At 42.9% G+C, this 25,876-nt stretch overlaps 1 protein-coding gene across 2 annotated transcripts in view; it reads right to left on the minus strand.

Annotated features, from left to right (window-relative positions):
* The window catches only part of BACH1 (BTB domain and CNC homolog 1), a 44,111-nt gene extending 19,792 nt beyond the window's left edge, over nt 1-24,319 (minus strand). Inside the window, exon 1 of one of the 2 annotated variants that reach the window (XM_043593775.1) lies at nt 24,165-24,319. The gene's annotated coding sequence lies outside the window, so the exon portion shown is untranslated. Of the gene's footprint in view, nt 1-23,012; nt 23,125-24,164 lie in introns of those variants that run through there. The other variant, XM_043593776.1, reaches the window with a different exon arrangement.
* Between the last annotated feature and the right edge of the window lie 1,557 nt (nt 24,320-25,876).

Here is a 25,876-nt window from a genome sequence, read left to right on the forward strand (position 1 = left end):
TCATTAAGAACATGGTTTACCATACATAGAAACTCTTTTCCCCAAATGTTCAAACATAAGTTATCAAAAATGTATATATATTTAAAATACACACCAACATATAATAACCGCCAAACAATTTTCGATCATGTACACATTACAAGCAAAAAAGGAGAGCCACAACAGACATATGTCTACCTATTTCAGTCATGTACGACTGTTCTTATATGCTACATGTTATAAAACATACAGAGACTGAAACTCAGATTAGAAGAGTTCTAGTATTTTCTTCCAGCCACCAGTGGCCAGTGGTGAGTACCCCCAAGGTGTGTGTGTGGACCCCACTATGGCGTGATCAGGCTGAGAAGCTCCTCACAGGCATCATCCCTGTCGTTCACTTTTTGTCCTTCTGAACTCACTCACTGCCTGAGACAACAAGGTCCTCAAAAGTTCAGTGACTGAATGAACGTTATTGTTTCCAGATTCGCTCTACTCCACAAACAAAAACAAAAGGACAAATGAGAACTACCAAAGGTCAGACACACCAGGCCCAGATCACAGGTGACTTCTGCCTCAGAGACAGGCTGTTCTAGTCACAAACACATGAAATGCCATCTATAAATTCTATTCTACTTATGTGTCTTTCTACTTATGTGTCTACTTATGTGTCTCAATTTAGCTAAAATGGGAAGTTCCTCAGGAGTAGTCCATGAAAATGAAATGTCCCATTATGTGGTTAAACTCTACCCAAGGTTACGGATCACAACCTATCATTTACTGATTTGGCATACCACATAAAATCATGGCAACTTCAAAATTACGCACTAGAACTAACTCGACTTTTGGGTTGTGCCCATTTGAAAGAGTAGTATATTCCCTTTAGCAATTGGTCTTAATATTTCAGTTATCAACACAAGGGAATTACTGTTAAGAATAGCAAGGAAGAACTATCAAAGGAACTATGCACCGTTTGTGTGTGTGTGTGTGTGTGTGTGTGTGTGTGTGTGTTACAGACCACTCCACCTTCTCTGTACAACTTCCCCAGCCAAGCTGGACTCAACAGTTTGCCTCACCACATCCCTGTACCTAAGTCCCCAGCCTCTTTATTCTTTCCTGGCATCTGCCTTGCAAACCCTTAAAACTAGACTAATCTTACTTTCACATCTCGTCATTCTGCCGAACACAGCACAGCCAGACAAAACTGTAAAAACACGTAGGCTGTTGTCACTATAAATTAATGGTGTGCAATTTCAGGGTCTTAGCGCGGCTTATCCATTCTTTTGTGTGCCCCAATGTTCCGTTGTCCCCAAGAACCTCCCAAGTAGCCACTTCTCTCTTCAGTTAGTGTCTCTCCCAGCAGACAACTATAACTGGGATACAATCTCAGAAAATATTACCCTCCCACCCACCTCCACAGGCTCCCTTCTCCTGATGAAAACAACCCCTTTAAAGTCTGCCCTTGACCTCATACCATCCTTGCCTCTCTGGAATCCAGTCCCTTCTCTTAACACCCTCTCTCACTTAGGTCCAAACTCTGTCTTTATGCTGGCTTCTTCCCATTAGACTTTGTTCATATATATGTTTAAGTCTCTTGAGAAACTGTCCTAGAAACAGTTAACAGCTAACGGCAAGTATTTGTTACGCTCTCATTCTGCACCAGGCACCGGGCTGAGGTGCTGACACAGTTTACCTCATCTACCCCTCACCACAGCCCTCTGACATGGATGCTCCTGTATCGTCCCAACTGTACAGATGAGGAAACTGAGGCTCAGGGAGAAGTATCTCGACCACGGTCAAAAGACCAATCAGATAAAGAACGCGGACCCATAGCAAGCACCTGACTATTCCATATCTGTCTCCAGTTAGTATCTGCTGAAACACACAGTACAGAAAGTCACTGTGGTCCTGTGGGGAGCCAGGCCAGGTATTACTAAAAGACTGTGTGTGAGAATAGGGAAAAGGGCTTTCCCAGAAAGCCAGGAGCAAATGAACTGGACTTGAACTTCAAAAAGAGGACTCTGGACTGTTTAACACTGCAGCCTTGCAACCTAAATGTTCTCTGGCTCCCAAGGAAACTACGGCAGAAACAGGTTCCATACCTTCACTCTGGAGCTGCCGTCAGCCCACATGTGTGTCTGTGTGACCCTCACTCCTCACCTCAAATTCCACGAAGAATTGATTCTTGGCTTAACCCTCCTGTTTAGGCCGTGTGGGGTGACAGATCACTTCCTAAGTTCACAGCCAGCTTACAGATTGGCCATGAGATGAGGATTTGGGTGCTAGGCCAACCCCAAGCCCCGCCAGCTGCAGCCACGAGAAGCCAGAGAACCAGGAAGTACAACAGCCACTCAGGGGGACCCCTCTAAGAAGGGTCTCACTAGTGCGGACTGGGCACACGCACGCCACGACTGCTCTTGCTCCCACCAGAACCCTGAAACTCACCCTGACACCTCCGTCAGCCCCTCTATCCAATCTCTTACCGAGACCTGGTACCTCTGAACACTGAAACCCGCTTCTCTTCATCTGCGCTGCCATAATGCCAGTCCAAGCCACCGCTGGCTCTCATCTTGACAAATGCCACCCAGCCTTCTGTAGTAGCTTACAAATGCATGTATGTGCAAATACAGGTATATAAAATAAAAAGCGAAATAAAGTTTCATACATCAGCATTTTATCCTTACTAGTGCAAAGTACTCTAATTTCTACTCTGTTCTATTAAAAAGAAAAACTCCAGTCGTGATCCACTCAATTTCAAGAACCACTAACGGACCATCATCTCACGTATGGGAAACACATGTCCAGTGGCTAACACACAGAGTCTAAAATCACACACTGTCGGGGTTCAAATCCCAGCTCTGTCATTTACTAGCCATGTGACCTCTGGGCAAGCTGCTCAACCTTGCTGGGTCTTAGTTTCCCCAACTGTAAAACACGTACAGCAGCAGCACCTCACTGGGTTGTCATGAGGTTTACATGGACAGTGAGGGTAAAGGGCTTAGCAGAGTGCCTGGCCCATAGTAAACAAATAGTCAAGTACCAACTGCTCTTAGTAATAACAACAACAAAATCTGCATCCCCTCAAGCCCCTCTAGATCCCCTTCAATTTATACTCTCGCACAAAGTGACTTCTTCCTTGCCAAAACTCTACGATGTCTTCCCAGTTTTTTGTGATCAACTCTAAATCCTTAGCCCGTCCTCCAGACCTTACCCTACTAATACAACCTTATCTTAAGCCTTTGTCTCCCTCTTTTGCTGTTCTCCAGCCTCACCCTTCTTCCTTCCAGCATAAGGCACTAAGCTCCTTCCAACCTCAGGGCCTCTGAGCATGCTGTGCCCGCCCCCTGCACTTTTCCTACTCCTTAGCTGGCTAACTCCTCACCTTTAAGGTCTCAGCTTAAATGTCAAAACCTCGTCTGACTTGTTTTCTGCCCTAATTCAAGCACATAACATAACCGTGCCTGACTCAATGCAGGAACTTGCTTCTGAATGAATGACTTCATGTATTTACTACAAATCCAAAACCTAGATCATCTACATTTTCCTCCAAACACAGTGCAATCAGCTATACTAGTATATATGAAAACAATGCCACTGAGCCAAGCACTCAGAGAAAAGTCCTTGGTTAGCTTTTCCAGAATCAGGAGGAGCAAAAGGGAGCCTCCACCTCTGGGAGCTGGAAATGTGTCTACAAGACAACTGGCCAGAGAAGAGCAAGGCTTGGCAACTATAAACACAGCCAATACAATGGACTTGTATGCACAGACACCATGACCTTGGTCTCATTAGTATGGGGTACTAGACACAGTTATTCTGAAAAATCAATTTTCCTAATTCTGAAAACCATCCAAGTGGTCAGTAATCCATCTGCACCCAATAACATAATGACTAAATCAGGTAAAAGTGGCACACATACTTCTAACATTTGTCAGTGACCTAACACTTCTCAAACCTACAAGGTAAGACATAAACACCCCCCAGGGAACCTTCCAGACCTAAAATTCTGTTAGTTGGTTAACACTAAATTTAGATTCCTATGTTACATCTGAATTTTTCTATATTCTTGGAAATATATGCTATTGTTATCATTCAAAATAAAGGCTTGCTGACCTTAGCAATTTGCTGATTCATTCAGTAATGCTGATAAAGGATGAACAAGCATTTTAAAGCTTCCTGTACTTCGATTTGGAAATACCTTCTGCTCTCTGCTCAATACACATCATAATTTACATTTTAATACAGTTACCACTGGATGTTTTTGCTTTCAAAACAATAAAGAAAATAAATAAAATGCTATGGCTGTATCACATTTTAAGAACTTTAAGGGTAATTTACTTAAAAAAAAAAAAACTTAAAACAAACTTTTAAAAACCTAAGGAGAGCGGCGCCTGGGTGGCGCAGTCAGTTAAGCGTCCGACTTCAGCCAGGTCACGATCTCGCGGTCCGTGAGTTCGAGCCCCGCGTCAGGCTCTGGGCTGATGGCTCGGAGCCTGGAGCCTGTTTCCGATTCTGTGTCTCCCTCTCTCTCGGACCCTCCCCCGTTCATGCTCTGTCTCTCTCTGTCCCAAAAATAAATAAACGTTGGAAAAAAAAATTTTTAAAACCTAAGGAGAATGAATATCTGATCATGGGCCAAGTACAATGCAGTGCTTCCTAACAGAAATACAGAAAGTAACTGTAGGAGGATGAAGTTCCACACATACAAGAGCTGGAATTTTATTTCCCTCAAGTCTCAGAACTCTGCTGTGTTTTTTTTTTAATGTTTATTTTTGAGACAGAGCGAGAGAGCAAGCTAGTGGGGGAGGAGAGAGGGAGACAGAGATTCTGAAGTAGGCTCCAGACTCTGAGCTGTCAGCACAGAGCCCGATGCAGGGCTTGAACCCATGAACTGTGAGATTGTGACCTGAGCCAAAGTCAGACGCTTAACCAACTGAACCACCCAGGTGCCCCTTTAATTATCAACATAGAAGGGCACACAAAATAATCTCACACCAAGGATTCACTTAAAAGAAAAAGACTATTATCCAAACATTCGTGATTTTCACTGAACAACGTTGAATGTCATTTCTACAAGTATACACCTGAGCTACCCAACAGGTTCAATGCCATCAAAACACAAATAAAAGGCAGTCCCTACATTCAAGAACATGACCTACCGATGTTCACAATGAAAATGATGCCTTGGGGCAAAAGAGATGACAATGATCAGTATAATCAACTGACACAGGGGTGTGAACATTCGTGACGGTATTTACTTGCACTAAGTCTCCAAACAAAAACTACTTTCTGGTCTCATTTAACCATAATATTCAATTAATGAGAACAATTATTTCCAAAATAGTTCTGTTATATCCAAAATATACCTAACAGAACTGTGTGTGTGTGTGTGTGTGTGTGTGTGTGTGTGTGTGTGGTTGGGCACAAAAGCGATTAGTAACCTTGGACAGTCAATACAGCACAAAGGGCAACTGAGCTGTCCTTCGCATAAAAGCAATACTCTCTCTGCAGCCTGGAAGAATTCCTTAGGACCTCCTCCCCCTGCTCTAGTGGCCATCTGGAATTTCTACCTTTTCCTCCTTACTGCTCTGCCTGCCACCAATCTATCACCCTGTCAATTACCTTTGCCTCACTCAGTTTCAGGTCAGGGTCTTCAATGGCTCAGAAGACAGGCAAATTCCTCTTAGCCTGCCTTCTTGGCTCCCTCCTAAGCTTCAAGCTGTCCTAAGCCAGTTTCTGCTAGAATTTACCCAAGATACCCAGAGTTCGAGTGTTCTTCTGAATCAGGCACACCTTATCTTCTGTTGGTCAAGTGGGTGGCAAAGACCCAACAGTATCGTGTGTGTGCACCTTTAGTTCTCAGTCTTTCCTTTCAGGGCTTTTTTATATATAATATAAAATATATACATACATAACTTTACACATAACATTATAACACCTCACCTGCCAGGAAGAGCCAGGAAGAATAAATAACTCGGTGACCAAGATTTGCTATTTTCTTTAGCTTTTTACAGATCTTAAATATCATGCTTGCTTAATCATATCTAAAATCACATTTAAAAAAATTTTTTTAATGTTTATTTATTTTTTAGAGCGAGCGAGCACGCACAAGCGGGGCAGGGGCAGAGACAGATGGGGATGGAGAATCTGTGCTGTCAGTGCAGAGCCCAATGCAGGGCTTGAACTTGTGAACCGTGAGATCATGACTTGAGCTAAAGTTGGACGTTTAACTGACCGAGCCACTCAGGCGCCCCAATCACATTTTCTAAATCCATTTCCCTCAGCCTTATGAAAAACTCCTAAGTATGACTAGATAAGGTACATGAATAAATATATATCGGGGAAAAAAAAGCTGAATGAAAGCAGAAAAAACAAAAATTTGAATTAAGTAGGAGACCTTACAGCAGCACCAAAAACAAGGACACTGTTTTGTAAAGGACTTGTACAGTGACAACTGGGAAAATGACCTGGAAATCTATGTTAAAACTATGTAACTGAAGATGCCACAGTCTTTTTTTAAATGAGGTGTGGGGAATGGAGAAGGTGAGTGAATCACTACAATTTTTGCAGTTCATGGTTCACTCCCTGTTTCCATACAGGGAAAGCTGGACTTTTTTACTTTTCCTGATATCAAAAATTATCCATTTAATCATGGATATTTTATTTACTTGGTCTAATTCCATCTCTGAAAAGAGGAAGCCAAAGTGTACATAGAAGGGAGAAGTCTGAATGGTTAGAGAAGTCTGAAGAAGGTCCTTACAGATTCACCAACTAAGAAGTCAGAAACAAAAGGTTTTTTACTTCCCAAGTCAGTAAATCCAACTTTGATAATTCCGGGTAATAAGATTAAGACAGCTTGGAAGGGAGGAGCACCTGGGTGGCTCACTTAAGGTCGACTCTTGATTTCAGCTCAGGTCATAACTCACAGTTGCTGGGATCCAGAATCAAGCCCCATGGAGCCTGCTTAGGATTCTCTCTCTCCCTCTCTCTCTGCCCCTCCCCTGCTCAGGCTCTCTCTTTCTCTCTCTCAAAATAAGTAAAAAACACTTAAAAAAAATCTTTAAAAAAGATAGCTTGGAAGGGAATAAAGGAGGGAAAAAAAAGAAGGAACACAAGAAACCCGAGCTCCAGAAGCAAAACAAGAATAACGGATTCCATGATTATACCTTCTTACTGAATTTAAGAAACAATGAAGTCTTTTATTTGCTTACCATATTTGGCAGCTACCTGATCCTTAATAGGATTGTTATAACTCACTTGAACTAGATGTTATGAAAATATGAACTAGAAACTAGAATTGGCCCACACTAATAAAGCTAGTTTACTGAATATGTATTTTTTATCATGCACTTGCACTAATTTATATATCAACACTGAGGTATGATTTACATAGAATTGCACTGAAGAGTACAATTCAATGAGTTCTAACACTTGTATATGTGCATGAAACCACCACTACAATCAAGATAAAGAAATTAAAAAAAAAAAGATATAGAAATTTCATCACTCAAATTCCACAGGCCAGGGCACCTGGGTGACTCAATTCGTTAAGCGTCCAACTTTGGTTCAGGTGGTGATCTCACGGTTTGTGAGTTCCAACCCAGCATCAGGCTCACTGGTGTCAGCACAGAGCCCACTTCCGACCCTCTGTCCACCTTGCTCTCCGCCCCTCACACACACACTCGCTCACCCACTCTCAAAAATAAACACTTAAAAAAAAAATTCCACATGCCCCTTTGAGGTCTCTCCTACCCTTTTCCCCTGGCTCCAGGTAACCAATGATTTGCTTTATGTCAGTGTAGATTACCATGCATTTTGTATGATTTTTTATATAAATGGAATCATACATTATGTCCTCTGGTTTCCAGTTTCTTTCATTCAGCTGAATGACAATCACATTGCATACATCAGATGTTTCCCTATTGCCAAATAATATTCCATTGCATGGCTATATCACTGTTTATCCATTTAACTAACAAAGATAGACACAACTTCCAGGTTGGGATTATTGTAGAAAAGCTTCTGTGAACATCCATATGGACATATACTTCATTTCTCTTGGGTAAATCAATACGAAGCGGAAGAACTGAGTGATATGGTAGGTTTATGTTTAACTTCTTAGAAATTGCTAAACAGTTTTCCAAAGCAATTGTATCATTTTATATTGCTACCAGCAGTGTATAACAATTCCAGTTGGTCCACATTCTCAGCAATTCTTGGTAATGCCAGTCTTTTTAATCTTAGTTATCCGAATAAATGTACAGGAGTATCTCACTGTGGTTTTAATTTGCATTTCCTTATGGCTACTGATGTGGAGCATCTTTTTATGTGCTTTATTGGCCATTTGTAGATCTTCTTTTGTGAAATATCTGTTCAATTTTTCTGCTCATGTTTAACTGAGCCGTTTTCTTATCATTGAGCTGTAAAAGCCAGCAGAATTTTGATTAGGACCGCAGTGAATCCATATACCAATCTGGAGAGAACCAATATATAAACTGAGTTTTCTCATGTACAAACATGACAAGTCTCCCCATTTACTTAAGTCTTCTTTCAGCACTGTTCTGATGTTTTTAATTTTTATTTTTGAGAGAGAGAGAGAATGAATGGATGAATGACAGAGAGAAAGGGAGACACAGAATCCAAAGCAGGCTCCAGGCTCCAAGCTGTCAACACAGAGCCCGACGTGGGGCTTGAACTCACAGACGGCGAGATCATGACCTGAGCCGAAGTCGGACGCTCAACCGACTGAGCCACCCAGGTGCCCCTTAACGGTAGGGTTTCTAAGATGAGCAACTGATGGGCAGAAAAGGAAGTACAGAAGTTACCCTCCCAGTTAACTTAGGGCTCCTACAAGAAACAAAGAGAGGAAAATAAGCAAAGAGTGAAAATACCCCAAAATTCCCCCAAAGAGTGAAATTCCCAAACTCACTCAGCCTCCTTCAAGGGAAGCCCTCACTCCTATGCCACTTTGGAAGTATTCACCCAGGACATCCTGAGATCCCCCAATCAGGGGCAGACGGCAGTTATCAGAGAGCACACCTCAAACCGAAAGACTGTCGGAACCGCACAAGCACAGCACCCAGCTGCTCCAGAGACCACCAGGGTGGACAGCACAGATCAGCAGCTGATAGCATGACGACAACTCGGCCAGCTGAGCAAGGTACTTTACAACTCCCACATGCCCTCTGTTTTGGGGTAAAATAGGGACGAGAATAGTACTTTCTGTTGAGAGGATCAAACGAAAGTATATATACAATAATAATTTTAATTATATACAATAATATAATATTATGCTAATTATAATAATATTAAACTGTTTTTACGACAGTGCCTGGCACATAATGGGTGCTCAATAATTGTTAGCATTATCTGAATTTGACGCTAGAAGTGTTTTTTGAGGGACACAAGGCCACACTGAAACTCTAGTCAAAGAAGCACAAGAGCACACTCCTCAGCTTTCAGGTGCCCAACACTGACATGGGCATAATAATATGGACACTGGTCATTGGTCTTCAACTTTCAGAATAGACAGATAACAGAAGGCTTAACTACAGTTATAAATTGGAATGCAGACATTATCAATCTTGACAAAATGCAAGTAAAATTGACACGCTAGGAGATGGAATCAGAACTGAAAGGAAAGCTAGTATTTCCATGCAATTTATAATGTGGAGTCAAAAGATACTTAAAAAAAAAAAATAGTTCCTTAGTGAGACCAAATTAAAACAAATTTTGGGGTTAGAGAGGTGACCAAGAACAGAAATAAAGAGATTATAAATATAAGTGGGATGATGGTCAACGTCCATGGTAAAAGGAAGTCAACAGATATTGTCTTAGGTTCATAAACTCAGGTATAACCATCAAAGAGATATAGAGGTAACCAACAGAAAAAGTAAATTGCAGAAATGAGTAAAGATGAATATTATCTATGAAGCAAAATCAGAGGTAGGATGATGCACAACAGATGGGGTTGCTTTATGATATATCTTTCTGTATTTTCTAAAGCAAAAACATGTACTAGACTAAAAACATAAACATAAATTAAAAGATATTTAAATAGTAAACAAAAATATTAAAGTTTAGTTAAGTATAAATTATTGATAACGTTCGTGAGTCTTAAATATTTTGAAGATTCTCCAAATAGAAAAGAAATTTGATAAAGAGAAAAATCAACCTTTAACATCTTACATTATTTTGACAAAACCAGGAACGGGGAGGGTAAAGAAATATAGTTAAGATTTCTTTATTCCCAATATAACACTTGGAACAATGTTATACATACTGTTTAATATTTTATATTGACAGCGATACTACTCCAAATAGATTCTTTAAAAAAAAGTGAGGGTATCTTCTAAAGAAACAAGTTGTTGAACTGCCAAACCACTAGGGCATTGGTTCTCTGCCTTACAAAATCTGATGAAATCTATTGTATTTAACCAAGAAAGCCACTCACATCATAAAATTTTGCATTTGCTTTTGGTAGAATTAATTCAACCACGAGGTGATGCTTTCAGAAGACCAGTAAAATTGACAAACTTCTGCAAAGTCTCACCAAGAAAACATGAATACGCAGCATTCCCATTTTCACACAAAACAATACTGTAATGGCTCTTCTCCCCATACCCTCCATGTACAATAAAATTCTCTGCTCCCCTTTATAACAGAACTCCAAAAAGAGCCATTTATATCCACACCATCTTCAGTCCCTTTTCTTCCCAAATTCACTTGAGCCCACTAAAACCAGGCCTTTCCCCCTCCACTCCATGGAAACCACTTTGTGAGGATCAATGACCTCCACGCTGCTAAATGGCAGATTTTCAGTCTCCTTCTACAGCTTCTCATCAACATTCAACAGGTTGACCATTCTCTCCCTGAAATCCTTTCTTCACTTGGTTTCCAGGATACTACAATCCTGATTTCCCACCTCACTGGCAGCCACTTGTCAATTTTCTTTGGTGGATCAACCTTCTCTTCCAAGTCTCTAAATGCTGGACGGTCCAGGAATTCGTCCTCGGGTCTCTTCTCTTCTTTGCACACGTTCCCTAGGTGAACTCATGCAAACTCAAGGCAAGGATAGGATCACTCATGGACTTACTGTACACTCTCAACATTATATTTGGTCTAATTCTGACAGCTCTCTTGAACTTCATATTCATGTACTCAACTGCATGCTCAAATTACTAATTATATGTCTAACAGTCATCTCACATTTAAATGTCCGGAAGAAACCTTGGTTCCCCCACCTCTAGTTAGGATATATCAAAATATTAACAACAGTTACATCTAGGTAATTGTTGTTTGTTTCTGCATTGAAATTCTGAACCATAAATACATTTTAGTTTATAATCAGAAAAATGTTAAAACAGACAACAACTATAAATAAAACAATGTGCTTTCATTAAAAATGCAGTTGACATTTATTGCACTTGCCTTGAAGGCACCCAAGGAGTCAATTTCCAAGAATGTCAATTACTTTTCCCCCTTTATAATATCATCAGTGGTACTGGCTTATCACTATGTGTGAAATTTATGGGCAACTCTCAAACACGGTAGCCTCCACAGATATCTTCATAGTAATCATGAAAGGAGAAATGAAACTGTATAAGACTCTAAAAATGATGGTTTAATGGGGAAAAAGAGAACTCTGTTACAGGAACATAAGGGGGAAGGATCCATCAAGTCAGGTCTAACCATCTGAATAAGGGCAAGCGTGCATCCATTTGACTTAAGTAGGTAGCTCCTGATCTATTTCATCTTGCAAAGGCTTTTAAAAAGGTTAAAGAGCGAAACAAACACACAGAATTATGAAATGCAAGAGAAAATCCAGTTTAGGTTATTTTAACTACTACCAGCAGGATAACACTGGAAAGAACAGAAGCACTGAGATACAATTAGAGCTTAGCCAGTATTACGAAGTATGTGATCTGTGAGGTACTGGACTTCACGCTTCAGGTTTCCCACGAGAAAAACAACGCTACTTTACTCTAAGGGACAACTGGGTGGCTCAGTCAATCGTCCAACTCTTGATTTAGGCTCAGGTCACGATCTCAGGGTTCACGATCTCAGGGTTCATGAGTTTGAGCCCCATGTCGGGCTCTGTGCTGACAGCGTGGAGCCTACTTGGGATTCTCTCTCTCCCTCTCTCTGCCCCTCTCCTGCTCCCTCTCTCTCAAAATAACTAAGCATGAGAAAACATTAAAACTGGACAAGTATGGGGCGCCTGGGTGGTGCAGTCGGTTAAGCGTCCGACTTCAGCCAGGTCACGATCTCGCGGTCTGTGAGTTCGAGCCCCGCGTCAGGCTCTGGGCTGATGGCTCAGAGCCTGGAGCCTGTTTCCGATTCTGTGTCTCCCTCTCTCTCTGCCCCTCGCCCGTTCATGCTCTGTCTCTCTCTGTCCCAAAAAATAAATAAACGTTGAAAAACAAACAAACAAACAAACAAAAACTGGACAAGTACGCCCAAGATAATTGCTGGTTTCACAGAATTAAAGAATTTCTAATTAAAGGAGCACATCCATCCAGTATGACCCACTTCCCACTTGTTACAGATATGGAAACTAAAACCCTGCGAGTATAACTTAAAGGCTGGAGGGGTCCTCTGCCCCCAGATCCAAATAATACATTTCAATTCACATACATGTCCTTAAGTGGCAGGTGTGCACAGGTTTTTTTTTGGGGGGGGGGGCGGGGGGCAGGTGAAAGTGAAGAGGCATGGAAGAATAAGGAACAGAGAGAAATGCCTCAAGTATCCTACGTGAGATGAGAACAATGTTAGAGTAAAAGGGCATTCAAGGAAGAGCAAACTTCCCTTTATTACTCAACATTTGGTTAATTAATATCTGATTAACACTTCTTGGATTACATAAACAATCTCATGTCATTAAAAGGGATCTGACATTAAACTATGTTGAACTTAAGTCAAAGTCTATACTTATACTCAACTATGTATGGACAATTCAAGGACAGAGTGCTAGGAGATATTTCACTCAAAGTTATTTTTTTATTATTTTTTTAATATGAAATTTATTGTCAAATTTGTTTCCATACAACACCCAGTGCTCATCCCAACAGGTGCCCTCCTCAATGCCCATCACCCACTTTCCCCTCCTTCCCACCCCCCCATCAACCCCCAGTTTATTCTCAGTTTTTAAGAGTCTCTTATGGTTTGGCTCCCTCCCTCTCTCTTTTTTTTTTTTTTCCCTTCCCCTCCCCCATGGTCTTCTATTAAGTTTCTCAGGATCCACATAAGAGTGAAAATATGGTATCTTTCTCTGTATGACTTACTTCACTTAGCACAACACTCTCCAGTTCCATCCACGTTGCTACAAAAGGCCATATTTTATTTTTCATTGCCAAGTAGTATTCTATTGTGTATGTAAACCACAATTTCTTTATCCATTCATCAGCTGATGGACATTTAGGCTCTTTCCATAATTTGGCTATTGTTGAAAGGGCTGCTATAAACATGGGGGTACAAGTGCCCCTATGCATCAGCACTCCTGTATCCCTTGGGTAAATTCCTAGCAGTGCTATTGCTGGGTCATAGGGTAGATCTATTTTTAATTTTTTGAGGAACCTCCACAGTTTTCCAGAGTGGCTGCACCAGTCTGCATTCCCACCAACAGTGCAAGAGGGTTCCCGTTTCTCCACATCCTCTCCAGCATCTATAGTCTCCAGATTTGTTCATTTTAAACACTCTGACTGGCGTGAAGTGATATCTCAGTGTGGTTTTGATTTGTATTTCCCTGATGAGGAGTGACATTGAGTATCTTCTCATGTGCCTGTTGGCCATCTGGATGTCTTCTTTGGAGAGTTATTTTCAATACAAAGTATTAAGTGTCCATGTCCTACATTTAAATGAAGTATTATAGATTCTTTATACATCATTTTGTTTTCCGACTATAAAAAGTATAACCATGATCCAAATTATTTACTTCTGACTGCCTAGAGAAAGTGAAAGTCCTAAAACTAGATCAAGGTCAGATTGACTCTAGGTCTAAGAGTTAATACATATAGTACGCAAAGTAACTGGAAGGAAAAAAAGACAACCAAAAAAGTGCCTTCAAATTCCCAACCCTTCCTTAAACATCATCTTGCTGCAACTCATAATAAATCTGATAAAAAAAAAAAAAGGAAAGAAAAAAAAGAGAAGAAAAAAAAATTAAGAGTAAAAACTTCAAGGAATACCTTTAAATAAGGAAGCAATTATATAGCAGCAAGTAGAATATTGCATGAATCACAGATCTGAAATTTTTTTAAGTATTAAATTGAAATGCTTTATTTAAAAATAACCTGATCCAGCAATCCCTGATAGCCACCATAGTGCTACAGCATCTCAATACACATAGCTAAAACTAAAATGTTTAAATCCCTTTCTTGTTATTTATTAAGTTAACTTGGCAGTCAACATTACCACCTCTAAATGGGGATTTCCAAGCTACAGACTTTCCACCTAAGCCCACATAGCTACTTTCCCAAATATATTTATTACAAGATTTTGTCAAATAAGTAAATATGAGGTCTGTTAAAAAAGAAAAAAGTTGAGGGGCGCCTGGGTGGCGCAGTCGGTTAAGCGTCCGACTTCAGCCAGGTCACGATCTCGCAGTCCGTGAGTTCGAGCCCCGCGTCGGGCTCTGGGCTGATGGCTCGGAGCCTGGAGCCTGTTTCCGATTCTGTGTCTCCCTCTCTCTCTGCCCCTCCCCTGTTCATGCTCTGTCTCTCTCTGTCCCAAAAAAATAAATTAAAAAAAAAATTTGAAAAAAAAAAAAAGAAAGTTGAAACATTTCTTAGTGCAAATATTATTTAAGGAACATGGAGTAGTCAAATACTATTGTTTTTTACCTGAGTCAAAAGTTCTTTTGGCAGTATAGTCTTTTTAAATTCTTTTTTTTTTTAATTTTTTTCTAATGTTTATTTTTGAGAGACAGAGTGCAAGCGAGGGAGGGATAGAGAAAGAGGGAGACACAGAAACCAAAGCAGGCTCCAGGCTCTGAGCTGTCAGCACAGAGCCCGACGTGGGGCTCGAACCCACGAGGCATGAGATCATGACCTGAGCTGAAGTCAGGCACTTAACCAACTGAGCCACCCAGGTGCCCCTAGTCTTTCTAAATTCTATCCAAAAAAGTAATACCATTTTGAAAACCTACCCTAACCATCTATCACAGCCTCTTAGTTATTATCAAATAGGAAAAATTATTAGCAATTAACTGCTATTTTGTGAATTTACAACACTGTTTGTGTTTATATTATTTGTCTGCCTTTCACATAGCATACACAGCACCAAAACCTGGGATTGAAAAAAAGCAACAAGAATGACAAGAATAAAAATCGTTTAACATATCAAAATGCTCTACAAAGTTTGGGAGGCTAGACACTTACTGTATAAACTTAAAGTGGCATTATTCTGGAAGTCCAAAAGACCACTTTTTCTCCTAGTAGGGGAATGTGTGTGTAGAGAGGATGCAATGCTCCTGTCTGTATGTGTAATTTAAGAGGTTGGGTTCCAAACAGTCCTGCCCATCCAAGTCAGTGAATCAACCATTCTATTCAAGCCAGGCTAGCCTTCCCGCTCGGGAGAGCCACAGACATTGCAGGTGGGTATGCCCTGCAGATTAAGACAGGGAATCTCCTGGTATGGATACAATCAGAAGCTACAAAATATAAGAAATGGCAGAGAACTTTAGAAGCGTTGAGTACTGAAACAGTCCTCCCATTGGTCATTTTTTCGGTAAAATGGGCATTTTCAATTTTTTAATATTTTTAAATAAAACATTTACATAATCTGACTGTAAAAGCAAGACCTGATCATGTTAGGAAATAGAAGGTAAAGGGGGAAAAAGTCACCTAAAATTCCAAACCCAAAAAAACCCATATTTTCACTTTCTAGTCAGAAGGGTGGGTCTCTATACAGTGGTGGTGTAAGTAGCAGGCTAGGATGACACTGTTGACCACCCCCTACTTTTCTAACCAAACTCTGATTGTGCTCACAAACCTACTCTCTACCTGAGGTCTTGTGTTTCTGGGGAAGCGGATCCCAGGACCAAATGAAGACGAATGACCATACATTTAAGCTAATCACAATGGTCTCATTGCCCTTGACACTGACTCATTTAGGTAAGAAGGGCTTAAGCAAAATGCTGGCCCATGAACAGAGAGGAGAGGGTCAGGACAGCATCTATTACGGAACTTTGGGGAAAGATTTTACTTAATAAGAGACATGCCAGGAAAAAAAAAAAAATAGTCCTCTCCCAAGGAACTTAGTCACTGACTCATGACATGTGAACTTCTGGGAGCCATCTTGCAACAGTAAGAGGAACTAGCTAAGCACAAAAGAATGACAGATCCAACCTTTTCCCACTGACCTTATTTTTAAATACATACATACACAAACACACACTCTTCCTGATCCAACTTCCCCCTACTAAAATCCCTCTTCTCTACTCTTCTTCAGTGCTAAGCTTCTCCAAAGAGAGGTCAAAACAAGCTGTTTCCTCTGCTTGACCATGCATTCATCAATGACATTCCTAAGACTTTCCTGATTTCTTAAAACTTAGGTTTCCCACATTCTATGGTTCCAAGGCACATTTTACACGTTGCTATTACAGCAATTAATACATGCTATAGTAATGGCTTGTTTCTCTATTAGACAGTAACTTCTGAAACGTTTTGTATTCCCAATGTCTACAGAAGTTCCTGGCATACAAAGGCATAAATATTTGCTTCATAAATCAAACGTAAACCCAAAACCTAATACAAAAGCACACCACAAACGTTTAAATGAATTTACCAACCCTACCATTTACACACACCAAAAGTTGAATATGTGTTTGTGTTTAAGTTTGGGGAGAGGAGCAGCAGGTACAAGAAGATAAGAGACCAGAGCGCCTTGAAACTCAAAAACACAATTATTCTTTACTCTCCAGAGACCAGATAGCTGTTCACCGTTAACTCAGCGGAGGGGCAGGGCAAGGGTCTGGGAAGCAAGGGCAGGGAAGCTGGTCTCAGGGTCCCTCTGCCACCGGTGAGCACTGCTACCTACCCATTCCCGAGAGGAAAAGGTGTTCCGGCCCTCCCGGGCTAGGGAAACAGACAACAAACCAGGCCGATGACAACAGGCAGGCCAGAAGAGGCAAAACACGGGTTTTAAAACCCCAAAGAACTATATCCAGAGTTTGAACAGTGCTTACGACACTCCTTTACCACAAAGAGACAATGAAGCAGGCCAAGGTATAGGAGCTACAGACAGCCTTATCTATCATCTCCTTTGATTCCCCTGGATAACAGCTGGGAATAAAGGCAGGTAACACTACTCAGCTGGGCAAAATGCTTTTCTACTTCAAAAGTCTACTAATGTGGGGAAAATGATTAAAAGAGCCAATGGGTTTTTTTCCTCTCCTTCTAATTAAGTGATAAATCCTATCTAGAGGACAATTCTGAGCCACGATGGGAATAAAACAGTAAATAAGAAAATGTTACATTCTTTGAAAATAAAAAGTGTCTTGGGCCAAGATTTGATAACCACTTTACATGTTTAATAAATTATATTTAAGTGCAAAACACACACTAATGAAATTACTGACTTACTAAAATTACTGATCTTACTTACTCCAAAATGACAACCTAATAATTATAACCTCATAAATTTATTCAAAGACTAATAAATCTTTTATAGACATATTTTACAACAAACTCTCTAATGGATAGTTTTCTTCACTGATTTAGCAGACTTCCAAGAGGTGCTGGTGCACTTTAAGGAAGGAATAAGGCATTAGGAATATGAAGACACCAGCAACAGGAAGCTGAGTGGGTGCATATCTCCATTTCTTCGGCGGGACCCTAAGAGTTGACCTCCTTAAGCCAAAGACACTTCCCCTTGGAATCCTGGAGGCAGACAAGTCAGTAAAATGATCAACAGAAAAAAATGGTAGGAGAGAGGAACAAGACAGTTCCCTCACCACACTATTTTGTTCGTTACCAGGCAGGTAGGATATTGTCAACTTCCAGGCTACAAAGGAATCGAAAATGGACTCCATATATAAAAACACTTTTTAGTGTAATTCCGCTTTAATGGGGAATGGAGAAATGGAGTATACATCTGTCTGCTATGACTCTGAGCCAATCTAAGAAAGAAAAAAAAAAAGTGGAAATGACTTTATTGGATAGAAGCTGGGAATAATACCTTTATTACAAAAATATTCTTTTGAATGAGTTTCCTAAGGCATTAAGAAAACCATTTCAATTTATTTTTAAAAGAACACGATTTACACACAGCTTCAACTGCATCAAGGTAACATTTTCTAAATTGTGCCAGCACTGAGAGAGGAACCAGCGTCCGCCCAACTTCACGGCATGCCCACTGTGCTCCTACAACAGCCATTAACAACCAAGATCCTGGCAACTACTATTTCTTCCTTATGTTTGTTTGGGGCAATTTTTATTATCCTATTAATATTCTCTAACCTGTTCCTTATCCTAAACACAACAAAAGATCTGTTCTAGAGGAGTTAGGATATTAAAGTAAAGTGTTAGATATATGAGCAGTCTAACATCTAGACAATCCAAATTATATTTTTACACAGTTCAATTCTAAATCAATTAAGGGTAAAAAAAAAATCACAAGACAAATATTCTATCTCAGGAGATAAACTAAAAGAATGACTTAAATCCAACTGCCTCCTCAATATTCATACCAATTATGAAAACAGAACGCAGAATTTTAAATGATCAAAAGAGCTTCAACTTGGTACACATTTAATGTAACTTGAGGTACAGCCCATAATGTTCTCTCCTTCACTCTTTGAAAAATCCCCAAGTTTGAAGACCACAGAACTAAAATGAATCTATACTATACTCACGAGTGCAGCAACCAGAAGTTGGCAGGACAAACACAGCCAAGGTACACTCAATGTTCCATGGGAGATAAAACAGGAGATATGTATCTTCATCATCAAGAAACTCCCACTCTGGGGAGCCTGGCTGGCTCAATCAGAAGAGCATGCAGCTCTTAATATTGGGGTCGTGACTCTGAGCCCCAGTTGGGTGCAGAGATTACATACATACATAAATAAGTAAAAAAAAGAAAGTCACACTCTAGCCCAAAGGATGGTCAGAATGTTTGACACAACCTTTCGGAATGACCTACAGGTGTAAGAAGCCATATGACAAACATATCCACTGTTTATTGTGGATAATTTTTTCTGTCTTGGAGTATGCATGTCATTTAAAGAAAATGCAATACTGAGAAGTAATTGGCAGGTATATTTACATTCCAAATGTTCCCAACAAACTGCTTGGGAATGAAAACTAAGAAATGAGTCTGTCTTGATGTTAATATGTCAGGAGCAAGTGGACAGGTTACTAAACCTGCCAGACCACAATGTCCTCAACTCTCACATACAGAATAGACTAGATGCAGAATAGAAAATGTTTTTATTTCTTCCAAAGCCAATTCCAATTAACTGGTAATGACCACCTCTGGGGCATTTGCTGAGATGGTAAGATCCTTTAAGTAAAAAGCCATATCCTGTGTTCCTTGCCCTCAGAAGTTGGGTGTTTGAGTTGCTGCTACTGACTTCCCATCAGAATGTTCTCTGGAACTGTTTTTTTTTAGTAGCAGCAATCTGATGCATATCCACACAATCTCTTCGGTCTCCCTTGTGATCAGTGGCTGCAATTCAGTTCAAAGAGGCTACAAAACGTGGCTGTGTAACTGAGCACTTCCCTGAGTCTGAACAGATAATAATACCTAACATGTATAGTAATGTTTAAGACAGAGCCAATACTGTTCTAACCACTTAACGTATATTAATGCTTTCAATTTCCAAATAGTCTCTATTATATACGTTCTACCATTATCATCCCCATTTTACAGATGAGAAAAGGAGGCACAACTAGGTGAAATAACGTGCCCAAGGGTTTAAAGCGGGTAGGTAATAGAGCTAGAACTTGATCATCGGCTGTCTGGCTCCAGATCTCCCACTTTGAACCACTTTGCTTACTGCTTCTCTGTCAATTGCACGCTGACCAAACCCACAACTTCAGTCCTGTTAAACTATACACTGAGTAAACCAGAAATCCAGGTTTCACGGTGGTGTAAGTCTATGTTTTATCTGCAGTCCTGAAATACTTACTCTCCAAAGGGGCTTGGATTCTGGCAAATAGTGCTTAATTTACCCATTGCCAGGGGCTTTGTTAGACTATTGGGCAAATTTTTTTAAATCAAAAGTTTCATAAATTATCTATTCCACCACAAGAAAATGCACACTCCATTTAGTAGAACCCTCAGGAAATGAGAGTTTTAGGGTTAAAGCAATGCTCCCATTAACAGAACATTAGTCAGAAAATTTGCACTGTGAAGAGAATTTATAACAACTGGTCATTTTGAAGGGCTTTGCCATCACTATTCTAAACATCATTTCTCACAAGACAGGAGTACAAAACGCATATGGCCAATGGGATTTAACTGAATGGTAAATAATAACCATCCCTCAGCATGCCTAGAAGTTGATTTTCTGAATATACACATTCTCCTAAGGGTAAGGGGGGAAATCCCACTTCCCAAGTGGTTTGCTGAATATGTAGTCTTATTAATCCTTACTAAAGGACATGTAAACTTGGCTCAAAAAAATGACAGCACCTGGTTGGCTCAGTGAGTTAAGCGTCGGACTTCAGCTCAGGTCACAGTCTCACGGTTGTGAGTTTGAGCCCCATGTCGGGCTCTGTGCTGACAGCTTGCAGCCTGGAGTCTGCTTCGGATTCTGTGTCTCCCTCTCTCTTTACTCCTTCCCAGCGCGCTCGCTCACTCAATCTCTCTCTCTCAAAAATAAACATTAAAAAAATGACTTCAAGGAGTAACAGAAAAGGGTAACTTTTTTTTTTTTCAACGTTTATTTATTTTTGGGACAGAGAGAGATACAGCATGAACGGGGGAGGGGCAGAGAGAGAGGGAGACACAGAATCGGAAACAGGCTCCAGGCTCTGAGCCATCAGCCCAGAGCCCGACACGGGGCTCGAACTCACGGACCGCGAGATCGTGACTTGGCTGAAGTCGGACGCTTAACCGACTGCGTCACCCAGGCGCCCCAAAGGGTAACTTTTAAAAAATTTGTTATATACAAGTTACACTCCAATGTGTGGATTATCTTCAGGGGCTCCCACTGCACACTTTTTCATATTATTACATTTCATCGGATCGTATACATTAAACAAGCCAACCACTTGGCTGGTCTCCAAATTCAAAATGCATGGTATCGCATGTAATGGGCAACTCTGTATTTTCTGTATTTCCATCCCTGATATCAACAACTGTGATAAGAAATTTACACTCATGCTTCTAAATTTTAAAGTACAGTATAGGGGCGCCTGGGTGGCTCAGTTGGTTAAGCGTCTGACTTCAGCTCTGGTCATGATCTTGAGGTCTGCGAGTCTGAGCCCATCAGGCTCTCTGCTGTTAGCACCGCGCCCACTTCGGATTCTCTATTTCCCTCTCTCTGCCCCTCCTCCACTTGTGCTCTCTCTCAAAAATAAAATAAACATTAAAAAAATAATAATCATGCAGTATAAAAAGAATAAAACTACATATATAATAAAAATTAAATATTAAGAACATTTTGAAAAAAATGCTAGTTCTTAAAAGGAAATCGGAAGTTTAAACAAAAATATTCCAGTTGCTGAAAAAACGTTATTGGCAGTGGTGAACAAATTCTTTGTTCCCCGACAGAAAAAAAGGAGCATATGCACCTACATTATATAACACACATGTGCTACTATTAATCTGTATCTTGAAGCTTTCTTATTTTACATGAAAGTAACATTATAAAAATCAGAGTCTTAATATTTTCTTCCAAATGGATCATCTTGCACCCCACCTTAGAGACCCTAATACCTAAAAAAGTCATGATTTCGAATCTCCTATAGTCCCAAACTTACAGCAACAAAATTAACCACTTTTCCATGTATGAAATGTTTGAAGTGAATTGTCATCAATAAGAATTAGTCATTCTTTCGACCGCAGGTAAGGGCCAGTCCTCCCGGCCTCCACAAAGTTTGTTCACAATGGGGGCTGGCTGGTAAGCTTGGGTCATTTTTAAAGCAAGAAGTAATGAACTAAGATGTAAAGACACTCCATCACCATACCTAAGAGAATGAGACAGATATATACGGTTTGCCCTTCATTAGACAGCTCTTTCTGGACTTGACCCAAGGAGACCTGTCAGTTCCACTCACATTCACCTAACCCTTGCCCCTGCCAACAGAAACTACTAGCGTATGCATGCAAAGCCAAGGGCCAATGGAAACCAAGAGGGAGTCTCCTTCTGTGCTCTCATAAAGTTTTTATGAAGAACACATTAAGCTGGCTTTTGACATGCAGAAACCATACAACAAAACCGCAAGAGGGGAACCAAAGACGAAGTGCAGGGAAGGTAGTCAATATTTTTATTACAATCTTGTCATCAGGTTACTCCTAGCTGCGGATTTCTCCCTGGGTGTTCGCTCTCTCCAGCGCAAATCTATTCTCAGGCAGTAGGTCACGAGGCCCGCCACTCTGTGTTTACACACAACCTCAGCACCACTTGGCCACTTCCTCGGGCTGCTGGAGCACTTGACCCACTGATTACCTGTATCAAAACAGACGGTGCCCGCTGGGTCCCCGTCAGCCCTCCGAAGCAACCCCTCTCGAGTGCTCCTTGGCCTTTTATGGTGGAGGCATGTGATGAGAGTATCTGCACCAGCTGTTCTTAATTACCTCTCAGGCTGGGGTGAATGACTCAGCAACCCAACTTTTTTAAGGAGTCATCCTACCTTGTTATCCAACCAACATTCTGAACAACGGTAAACCACTAGACACGGCCCTGTTCAACAACAATATACACGAGGCCATGCAGTCACCGAACCAAAGCCATCCCACTCAAGCTGACTCACCAAGAGTCCCTTTTTCCCCCAAGGCTCCTTGAGCCAAAGGCAGAAGTGGCCAAGTGCCTTGAAGCCCAACCCACCCCAGCCCTTGCACCACTAGCCCACACCAGGAAGAAGTAAGCTTACCTCTTCCCATTTCTCCGCTTGACCATGTGAAGCGCTCAAGCGCTCGGGTCACCAACACGTCCGGCGTTTCCACCCCTTATCTTTCTGAACCGTTTTAAATGCACAGCGTCCAAATATAAGGAGTGTTAAAGCAGATGCACAGAGACCTAGCAGTGGCATCCTCCATAGGTTAACAGTCCCAACACCGATGCGTTTCTCCAAATAGAGAAGCATCCCTACAAAACAAGCCTTTGTTCCTTCAAGCACCACAGAGTAGCCTGTTTTTCCCACACACGTCTTTCACAATTACTACTACACTATACCTTCATCAACCCAAGTTTAACGCAGAAGGCTCACTGCACAAAGGCATTCCGCGCAGTGCTCGGTGACATAAAACCGCCGCGCAAGAATGAGAAAGCAATGGCACTCGAGTTCCATCAAACCAGCACAAAAAGCTGGTGTCTCTATACGCGGCACCCACCCTCACCGCACCGTGGGAGTCTTAATTACGACGTGTGGGCAAAACTCCAACAAAGGGAGCTCTGGGATGTCCGGTCGTCCACGCCGATCTTCGCTAAACCCAGCCCCGCAAGGAGGTATTTTTGCTGCAGCCACGACCTCGGCCATTCTAAACGAGACTCCACGCGCGACAGACACCCAGGCCAGGCAGACCGGAGGCAAGCGGCTCTCGGGACGCGGCGGGTGCGGAGGGCTGTGGGAGCGGGCGGGAGGACAATACCGAGCCGGGGCCGGCCGCGCGGGCGGTGCTGATGTGTCACAGCCCGGGCGGGCCGCGGCTAGGAGGGCCGGGCTCGGACCCGGGCGCCGCAGAGGCGGGGGCGGGGGGGGGAGAGGGAGCCCCGGGACCCCGCCGCCCAGGCCACTTCCCCGCCCCCCCGCCGCGCCCGCCCGCCCGGGGGTAAAGTGCAGCGCGGGCCCGTAAACAAGAGCTCTGGCCGCGCGCTCGGAGCACGGGGCGCAGGCAGGCAGGTCGCCCCTTCCGGCGGACGAGGCCACTTCCAGGAACAGGGGCCGCCGCCGCCGCCCCCCGCCCAGAAGACCGCCGCCCGGGTCCCCCTCCCCGCCTCCCCGGACCTGCCCGCGGGCGGCCCCGACCGCGCGCCGCCGCGCGGACCCTCCCGGGAAGGGCGCGCGGGACGCCGAGCCACTCACCAGAGCCGAGGCGCCGCGCGGCCCGACTGACGGCAGCGAGCGAGCCCGGCGGGCGGCGCGGGCAGCGGTCAGGTGACTCATTCCCTCCCCGCGGCCGGCCGCCCCCTTCCCTTCGCGGCCTTCCCCTCCCTTCCCTTCCCCTCCCCGTTGTCCCCTCCCCTCGGCCGCCGCGGCGGCCGCCGCCACCTCCCAAAGCCTAAAGCCCTCCCGCCCCCCGGAGGCCCCGCCTCGCGAGGCCCCGCCCCGCCCACCCCGCGGCGCTAAGCTCCGCCCCCTACGGAGACCCCGCCCCCACGCGAGGCCTCAGTCGGCGCGCTGGGGCCGGCGGGGCTCCGGGCAGCTGCAGCGGTTGTCGTGGCTCCACCCGCCCGAGGCCCACGCGAGAGGCCGCGGGGTCCGCGCGCTGCGCCCCTTTGCGAGCGCAGCCCGCTGCATGAACGGAAAAGCCACCGAGGACAACCTCCTCCTTCCCAAGTGAGGGCAGAAAGGAAAAGGCTGACGGCCTCATGGCCCCAAGTGTTGCCAGGACGCTCGGGATCGAGCAAAACTGCCGCGAGCCCAGAGTCCCGCGGACAACAGGAGGTCCCTCCCCAGACCCTCCTCTGCCATCCCTTAGGGACGCCTTAGGCTGGGCGTCCAGGTTTGGAAAGTAGTATTTGAGCTTGCTGGTAGGATGTATCGAGTGCATCCAGGATTTTGTGGAAAGCATCTGGCAGCCCCACTTCTTCTGTCTGACAAAGAAAACACGGGCGTCTGGCTAACAGGTGTTCCCTTCAGGCTGTGGCTGCCAGGAAACTTGGAGCCAGGTTCAGCGCCCAGTGGTGTCGGCCGGCTCAGCTCAAGCCCTGCTCGGGCTTTCCTCCTCTGATGCTTATCCTGGTGTTTATCCAATTGTCAGTTTTAAAATTATGTTCCCCAGCCATTTAGCACCTCTGGAGTGCAAAGCACTGTCTCTGCGAAAAGATGCCCACGTGTCAAAGCCCAAGCTTACCAATCTAGAGAGAGAGAGACACTGAGCACACGGGGTCTGAGCCAGCCAAACCGACTGGAGTTAGGTGATCTGTTCAAAGGGATTTTGCTGTTGGCTTCGAGTTTAAGTAAAGAGGAGATGGAGAGAAACTGGTAGCCGAACAGCCTCAGCATCGGGGTGTGCGGACTCATTCTGGAACACGGCAAGGCAGCTCTGGAGCTCACAGTGCAAACAAAGTTACCGAGATAATAAAGTCAGGTGTTATCACTAACATGACTGCGTTTGCACTCACTGGTTAGGGACTTTTGAGTTACGTGCAGGATATATGAGAAAGTGACCTAACTGTGAGGAGTGATGTGATTCACTGTGACCTCAAATCAGGGCAGGAGGTGATATTTGCATTGGGTCTTAACTGGGAAGAATGGGGCCCCGCAGTCCCTGGAAGGAGCAGCATATGCAGTAGTCTGGAGTGAAGAGGCAGATGGCATTCCAGACCGGCAGAGTTCATGTGGGGTACAAATATTCACTGAGAAATGAGGAAAGGACATAGACCATGAAAGGATTTGGGTTCTTCCACACGTGAGAGAGTTTTTGAGGCTTCACTCTCCTTCCACCCTAAGCCAATGAAATTATAGTATGCTTCTTTCCTCTCACATGTGTACAGTTTCTTCTAGATGAAGAACAGATCCTCCCATTTGGAAATTTTTTTTTTCAACGTTTATTTTTGGGACAGAGAGAGACA

Source organism: Prionailurus bengalensis, chromosome C2, assembly GCF_016509475.1.
Source record: "Prionailurus bengalensis isolate Pbe53 chromosome C2, Fcat_Pben_1.1_paternal_pri, whole genome shotgun sequence".
In the NCBI taxonomy this organism is placed as follows: Eukaryota; Metazoa; Chordata; class Mammalia; order Carnivora; family Felidae; genus Prionailurus; species Prionailurus bengalensis.